This window comes from Pteropus vampyrus, unplaced genomic scaffold, assembly GCF_000151845.1.
Source record: "Pteropus vampyrus isolate Shadow unplaced genomic scaffold, Pvam_2.0 Scaffold28, whole genome shotgun sequence".
Taxonomy (NCBI): Eukaryota; Metazoa; Chordata; class Mammalia; order Chiroptera; family Pteropodidae; genus Pteropus; species Pteropus vampyrus.
Genome location: NW_011888809.1, coordinates 2,009,633 through 2,018,437, shown reverse-complemented (window position 1 = coordinate 2,018,437; position 8,805 = coordinate 2,009,633). Strand labels below are relative to the sequence as shown.

The 8,805-nt window shown below is 33.4% G+C and overlaps 1 protein-coding gene across 6 annotated transcripts in view; it reads left to right on the top strand.

Moving 5' to 3' along the window:
- The window catches only part of NCOA1 (nuclear receptor coactivator 1), a 149,936-nt gene that overhangs the window by 59,625 nt on the left and 81,506 nt on the right, over positions 1-8,805 (top strand). The gene's annotated exons all lie outside the window — the stretch shown is intronic.

Sequence of the window (8,805 nt, the reverse complement as noted above, 5' to 3'; positions counted from 1 at the left end):
TTTCTATATTATGTTTGGACTAAGAATTGAAAAGATTCTCTGTTCATATGTTTGAGAACCTTATGTTATACCACCCAAGATTTTTTGATGTGGTATAATTTAATGTCAGCTTTTCTGGGAGACCACTGATGAAGAAATGTTTTAGTGTAGAGGCAGAAGCAAAAATTGGAATCTGTAGTTAGCTTTTCTGCTTATTAGTTATGTAACTGTAGGTTACTTGTACAAGTTAAAGCATAGCCAGATTCTGGAACCAAATTACCTAAGAATGATTTTTACTTCTGCCACTTAAGATGTTGGGTAGATTAAGTAACCCATGCTTCAGTTTCCTAATCTTTAAAATGGATTATAATGCTGCTTATTTCATATTTTATGAGTGAATGAATTAGTAAGGTTTATGGATAAATAATATAAGTTAGATGCTTAGAACAGTGGTTGACACATAGCAAATCCTATAAAAGTGTTAGCCATCATCCTTGTCATCGTCATCAGACCATAGTTTATTAGTCAGATAAAACTGTTGAACTCAGAGATTCTGTGAAGTGGAGGTAATAATAATATACACTTCATAGGGCAGTTTTGAGAAATAAATGATTTAATACATATAAAACACAAACTCTCAAGTATGTATATTATTATATTGTTATTTCCTTTAATTAAGTGTATATTAATGGGCTTACATTTTTTGTGAACCTTTTTATTAGTTTGTTCCTCTCAAATTCTTTGTTACTACTGACTTTATACTGTAAAAGTGGGAACAGGCAAGATAGGCATTCTGTATCTTTTATGTGGCTTATAGTCAAAAAGTTTGAGAAAGCTGTACTAGGTAACAGTTGCTGGTGTCCCTTGTATTTTGAAATTTTGTAAATCTTAGCGTCCTGTTTAATTTCTAAGCATTATTTTCATACTTGTTATTCCGTTGAGAACACTGGAAGTGAAACTTGTTTAAAGTTAGTCTTTAGTTGGGCATGGAAGGGTTATAACTAGATAAGTTGGTATCATCATTGAGGAGATGTTAATGCTATTTAACCAGCTATTTACCTGAAATGCTTGGGTAATTTATTTTTTTTCATTTTTCAATGTGTATCAATAATGTTTTGCCAAATATAAATGAATCAAGTGAATTGGCTTAAGTTTTAAGCTGGCCTTTTAAAAATGCATACTCTTTCTATAAATTTGGGCACTAGAGATTATGTGGAGATTTATATTATAATTTTATTCATGCCCTGTTCTCTTCAGTTGGGGTAATGACCCTGAAATTAAATGGAGGTTTACCTGAGTTGATAATTTTCTAGTGCCCTCAAAATATAATTCTGTTGTTTTGTCAAATTATTTTGATGCATGCTGCTCTATTACTTTGGCACTTCTGCTACCTTAAACATCAGAGATTAAATTTCTCTCTATATATTTTTTTATTGGCTTATATGTATGCATTTAAACCATATTGTATTATGAAATGAGTTTCTGAAATATTTCAAGGAAATTAAACGACTCTGATCAGGGGCTTAATTATGTTAGCTATTGGAGTAATTTTATGTAATAAGTGTGATTATTTGGTTTTTGATAATCATCTGTGGATTACTTAGGTCTAATGCTGATCATCATTCTCTCCGGTCCCCAGCTTCTAGCTGTTTTTCTGCTCATTAGTGTTTCAGTCTGTGAAAGAGGGTGGAGTTGGTAGAACAAGACACACATTGAAATTTTTATCACTTAATTTTGTGTCTGTGATCTTTTTTTAAGGTTGTTTACCTGCTTGCTAGACTATTATAAATTGTTCTCCTATGCACACAAGTATATATTAAATACTTGTTGTTTGCACAGTTAATGACAGCTGTAGTCAGGAAGTTTGATTTTAATCTTTTCATTTTTGTTTTTTAAAGAAATTCCAACATCTTTTTCACAAGTTAGAACAATGTAGAACTGATTTTTGGAAGCCATGTACAGTACATCTCTAATTACCCAAAGTCATTAAGTAACTGGAATCACCTAATGAGTTTCATAGATTTACAAGGAAATGTTGAGGGTATTTTTGCCAAATTGTTTAAGAAGATAGCTGTCACAAATATGTATTTTAAATGCTATTTTTCCTCATTAACAAATTCATACCAATAAGTATTTTAGCAAGGCAAATGCATATAGGTTTATTTTTTATCTTAAAAATTATATTTTATAAAAAAAAGTAAATAAATAAAAGAATAAAAGAAAATGGATCTGTGCTAAAAATTCTATTTTAAATACTTAATGTGAGGAATTTAAAATATTGAGTTTTAAAACTAATTCGATTTTCCTCTTCTTCCTACATATTTGTTAATAGAAAAAAAATAAACTTACACTTTTCCAAACTTATTCTTTCCATTTAAAAAAAATTAGTGCAAAGAAAAAAAGCATTATCTCAGTCTGTAGAATAAACTTTCAGTAGTAAACATAAATTTGTTAAATACATTGTTTTAAAGAGTATACTTCTAGAATTTACCAAGTCCTCGATAATGTCTTTATTAGCATAAGAAATTTAAAAGGCTGCATGGGATTTTCTTTTACAGAAAACACTTTAACAAATATTTGATATTTTATAGAATTGATTAAATAAGATGAAATGATGTCTTTATTTTTAAGAATTCATTGCTTTAAATCTGTTTATTTGCCTTTGCTTTCTGTTCCTGGACGTAATGGTTAAGATACTGGCAGAGACTTATGGGACAGGGACTCCTCTCTGGGCTAGGGATAGTCACTGTCTGAATTTGGTCCATTGTTCTGTGGGTTCAAAGAGAATTTTTGTTTCCAGATGTTTAAGAAAATCCTTTTTCAGTCATTATTAGCTTGAAAATACTGTTGTTGTTTTTTACAAAAATTAGTAGGTAGACAAAGGAACAAAAGGTATGGCCCATACACAGGAAAAATAGCAAAAGCAATAGAAACTATCATTAAGGAAGCTCAGACATTGTACCGATTAAAGAAAGAAGAAAAAGTTGGACTTCATCAAAATTAGAAACTTTTATCAAAAACACTTTGAAAAGTGAAAACACAAGATGGGAGAAAATTCGCAAATCGTGTATCTAATAGGAGTCTAGTACCCAAATATAAAGAACTCTTAGGAGGACTTAGCAATAATAAGACAAATAACCCATTAAAAAAATAATAGGCAAAGGACCTGAATAGACAGTTCTCCGAAGAAGATGTACAAATAAGCATGTGAAAAGATACTCAGTGTCATTAGTGATTAGGGAAATGTAAATCAAAATCATAATGAGATACCATTTTTACTCGCAAAGGTAGCTATTATGAAAATAAATTTGCAAAACAAAATAATTTTTGGTGGGGATGTGGAGAAATTGGAATACTTATTTGTACATTGCTGATGAGAATTTCAGATGGTTACAGCCACCATGGAAGACAGTGTGGCAGTTCCTCAGAAAGTTAGAGTCACAATATGACTGAGTAGTTCCACTCCTAGGTATATATTTAAGAGAATTGAAAGCATGTTCACACAAAAATTTATATATAAAGTTCTTAGCATCATTATTGATAAATACCCCCCAAATGGAAGAAAACTAAATGACAATTAATGAATAGATAAACAAAATGTGGTGTATCCAAACAATGGAAATTTATTTAACCAGAAAAAGGGTAATAAAAATCCTAAAGTCCCCATTCTTTCATATCACATGAGAAAGATTTCGGTTGTCATTGAAATGGAAAGACAAATTGAAAACTTCTTTTAGAGTACTATGGGTGTTTGAGGACTCTAGTTTGAGAAACATTTCTTTATGGCAGTTACCCAGTGCAGGAGCTCTTTGTTTATCATGATTTTTACTCAGTGATACTTTTCAGACAGCTACCAACTTGGGGAAGTTTGGCTCTCAGAGTGTCTCTCTCATCATATCTATGCTCCTCTATGCAAATTGTCTACTAAACACTTTAAAGTATATTATTAGAGTTATTTATTAACTGTTATTGATTTTTCAAGTTGCACAGTTCTCAGCTAAATCCCAGAGATGAGTGACAGATTTCTTATGTAGAAATGTATAACTCAACTGAAATACAAAGCCCTGACCTATTTCTTCGGCCCCACCTATTTGGTTTAGTCTGGCCCATTTGAACAGAGGTAGATGTGGTTTTTAGTTCCTAAAACTGCTCTCTAGAGATTGCATGAGATTGGGTATAATTTAGCAAGTCTTTTTAAATCAACCAGTGTACTTTACTTAGAAACCTTACCTCATTTTAAAAGGCGATATGCAAATTGGTTTCCTGAAACCAACTTTCTTAATGAACTTTATTTAAGTACTATTACTGTCAAATATAAAGCCATCCCACAAATATAACAGCTGTAGTAGTTTTCACTCATCAGAGGTTTTGCATTCCACTGTTTATTGTTTTGTAAATAGAAAGCACTTCATATCAGAATCATATCATCAGCAAAGTATTGATGATTCTCTCCTAACTTCTTACTATTGGTTCTTATTTTGGTAGGCCAGCCTGTCTGGCTGCTGTCGAATTGTCTGACAATTCCTCAGCCCCAGAATCCCAGATAAATTTAGCAGATGTCTATCTTCTGCCAGTAGTCTGAGGGTAGCACAGTATGGAGAATCTTGTTTTAAATCCAGATTTATTTTTTGCTCAAAGTTATCCAGTCTGTGAGATTGTATTATTTATGTTTACAGTTGTATACCTGTAATATATCTTTGTGTGTCTACAGTACTATGAAATATTGTAGGTGGTTTCTCTGAAATACTAGATATTTACCTTTTCAGATTAGAAGTGGTGTTCTCCAATTTCTAGACCAGAAAGGTCCTTTTTTTCCTCCATTAAAATAGAGGAACAAGAATTTCAAGAAAGCTCAATTTCTCAATTATAGGAAAGAATTCCAAAGCATTATGAAAGATTCCAGAGAAGATTTAACCATAAAAAAAAAAAAACACCTTAAATATCCTTTAAAAAATTTAAATGTTTAATCTCTCTGATTCATCACCTATTTTAGCTTCTTTATCTTTTAGGCATGACGTTAGATACTGAATATACAGTAAAAAGGTCTAGTAACTGGCTTTGAATTCACAATATAGAAGAGGAGAGAAATGAGAGAATTATAATTTATATCACATTATAATAAGAAATACATGCCCAGGAGTATTTTAAGGCCAGTAGAATTCCAGATGGGTAAATTCTCAGATGAGTATAACCTAACATCTTTGGAGACAGAGAAGGTGGGCACCTAAGGAAACAAGAAGTGGCTCCTGAGCATGGAGTATAAGTTAGCTAAAACTCTTTTTTTCTTGGATTTTAGCAAACTCTAAAGTCTTCTTTCATTTTCTTCCATGTTCATCATTTTCTTCTCTTTTATTTCTACTTTCGTTGCAAAGTTTAGAGTTGATGCTTGTTCATTATGATAAATTTATTGCATAATTTTCTTTTCATATTAATAAACTTTAAAATATTTACAATGCATTTCTACATGAAAATAAAATTAAGTGGCTTCTTATGTGATATTCGGTTGACTTTGTTTATGCATCAATGGATCTCTATTGGAAGAGAAGGTAACAGTCTTATTAATTACAGTAATATATTACTTAGCTGATTATTCTTGTTCTGTGTTTGGGTTTCAGAATGGATGCTAACAAAACCACTTTGGGTCTTTCAACCTCTTTTTGTTGTTGTGATTGTTGTTGCCAAGTCTGGAATACTGACCTTTGCATTGAGGTCGTCCACCTTAAATTGTAATTATTTTCCTAATATAGGTACTTCTCTCTCTCTCAATAAGAGGTTTAACAAATTTTTTTATGATGACATTAATCCATAAGGCAGCTCATCTCATTTATTTATCATTAATATCTGAAACTTCAGAGTTCGTCATGTTTTATAAATGTTGAGTTTGAGGTGTCAGTGGGATTTCAAATAGAAATGTCCACTTAGCAGTTGGAAACTTAGATACCAAATTTTGAGATGATAAAGATTGTACTTATCCTTCATGGAGGAAGTCTTAGAACAAAAATCAGAACTTGTCATTCCTGTGTTGTTAACCCTCTCGTGATTGCATAATTTACTCAGTAAAGTTTCAGTCCTTGAAATGGTTTTTAAGGCCTTACATAATGTAGCCTCCCATTATCTCTCAGATCTCATCTCCTACTCCCTCACTCTCTTGTTCTAGCCACACTGATCTCTTTCATGATTCTCAAAAAGCATAGTTATGCCCCAGCCTTAAGGTCTTCTGCCCTTCCCTTTTCCCCTGCCTGGAGCACTCTTTCTGCAGACACCCTTTGCAATCCTTCACCTCCTTCAAGTCTCAGCTTCTCAGCAAGGACTTTCCAAACTACCTACTTAAAATTGCTGCCCTCTTAAAATTGTTGCCTCATTTTTCTCCATAGCACTGACAACCTTCTCATTAACTCTTTAATTTACTTTTTAATTTTATTTATTGTCTTTCTCCCTCACAATAGAATGAAGCTCTATGAAGACAGTGATTTTATAAATTTAGTCACAACTGAATCCCTACTACGTAAAACAGAAGCTGCCATGTAGTAGGAGGTCAATATATATTTGTTGCTAAGTTAATTTGAGCTACCTACATTGAGATCAATTTTTAGTTTCTTACTAATGTTTACCTTTGCCGAGAACATGGGATATTGCCAAAGATTTTATTTTTAAGACCTTCCCTTAAGGTCGAAACTAAAATTAACATATATAATCTATATGTGTGTACATAGTGATTATATGGAGTATACAACATATAATCTGTTTCTATATAGATTATACGTAATATATAACAACATATAATCTATAAACACTTGATTGGATGGGTGTTTGGTAGATACACAGTGGACGAGAGCTGATGCAAGTTTTATATATTATGTTAAGGAGGTCAAATGTTGTCATTTGCTGTGAACATGGGATATTACCAAAGATTTTATTTTTAAAACCTTCCATTTAACAGTCGGAAACTTACATACCGAATTACTGAGATGATAAAGGGCAATGAGGATTTAGTGAAGGGTTTTAGGCAAGAGGTTCACATGATCATCAGGTGCTCAGGGAGACCGTCTGGGAAGCTATTTTAGGAGTCCGGCAGGAGCCGATGAGAAAATATGAGGAAGGGGTGGATTTTAGAAATATGTAGGAAGTAAAAATTGGCAAGTTTTGGTATTTGCTTGCATGTGGAGTATGAGGGAAAACGCCAGTGTACCAACTGAGAGAAAAAATACGTGAAGAGAGATGTTAAGCTCATTTTGGAAAGTTGAATTTGAGGTACCTGTGTGACTTCCAGTTGGAGATATCTGGTGAGGAGTTGGATTGTGGGTCTAAGACCCAGGAGTTTTGGGCTGGAGATGGAGATTTGGGAGTAATCCGCAGAGATTTTTTTTTTTTAAATCATGCCGAGTGAGCAATATCACCCTGGAATAATGTGTGGATGGTATGTGCTAAAAAGAGGCCTCAGACCTCTTAGAACCATAGGGGATTCTACCCCCCCCACCCATGCACGCGTGTGCGCGCGTGCACACACACACACATACACACACACACACACACACACACACGTCAACAGGTGCTGAGAATTCATGGCATAAACATTACTTCTTCAGAGAAGCCTCAGTTGAGCCCTTAATTAAAATTAGGTATCCTCTGTTGTTTTTGTTTATGAACCCTGTTCTTTTCCTTTATAATTTTGGTCACGATTTAAAATTATATATTATTTTTGTGTTTTATTTGTTTATGCTTCCACTCCATGAGGGCAGGAACCTCTTTTGCTGTTCACCAACTGCTCAGCTCGTAGCACACTGCCTGATACATGATAGATGCTTGATTTATTAGCTAAGTAAATGAAGAAAGTGCGGGCTCACAGAAGAAAATGGATGATAGTGTTTCAGAGGGAAACAGTTTCAAATGCTACTCCAAGCAATCCAGTAAAATAATAATAACAGCATATATTGAGCCCTAATGAATGAAGAAATAAAAGTGTTCATTATATTTGTCGATGAAGTATGGGACGAGTTATCTACTGAGTGAACACTACCCCTCATGGAGCTCTGTCTAAAGGGGAGATAATAACAGTAGCCAACACTCTCCAGGAATTTGCAGTGTGTTCTTTACATGCACTATTTCATTCAGTCTTCACAATAAATCTAAAGCTAGGTAGGTATAGTTATTATCCATCCCTATGTCACAGATGAGGAATTAGGTTTAAGGACATTATGCACTTTGCCCAAGAATAGGTAGTTAGTGGTTAAGCCAGAACTTAAACAAGAACTTTCTGACCCGAAAGCCCATGCATTTGACCACCGTGCTGCGGTAGGGAGATCCAGTAGATTCCTCGTCAGGGAAGTGACATTTTGAAAATGACATTTGAGCAGGAATGGTTTTGCTGCTGTTTATAGGACAGATTAGAAGTACGAGTGACTGGAATTGAGAAACAAGATAAAAGGATCTGCGTTCATCTAGACCGAGCTATTTGGTTTCAAACTAGGGTCATAACTGTATTTGAGAATGAAGGAGGGGACAACCTAAGATCTCTTGTTAAGGAAGAATTGACACAATATAGATATCAATTAAAAATGAGGTATTAAAGAGCGAGTAAAAAATAATTACAAGATTGCAGTCCTAGGAGTTGGAAATTTTCATGAATTGCATTTCTAATATGAAGTCAGAAATGTGCCTTTTTGAGTACATGAAGTAATAAATTTATGATTAGAATTTTAGGTATTTGTACACTGAAAGGCAATATGACAATCTTTGGTATTGAGAAAGGGTTAGAGACAGAAAATTTTAGGACTAGAGAAAAAGAATTTATTCAGATATATTAATTAAAGCCACGTGAAAGATTCT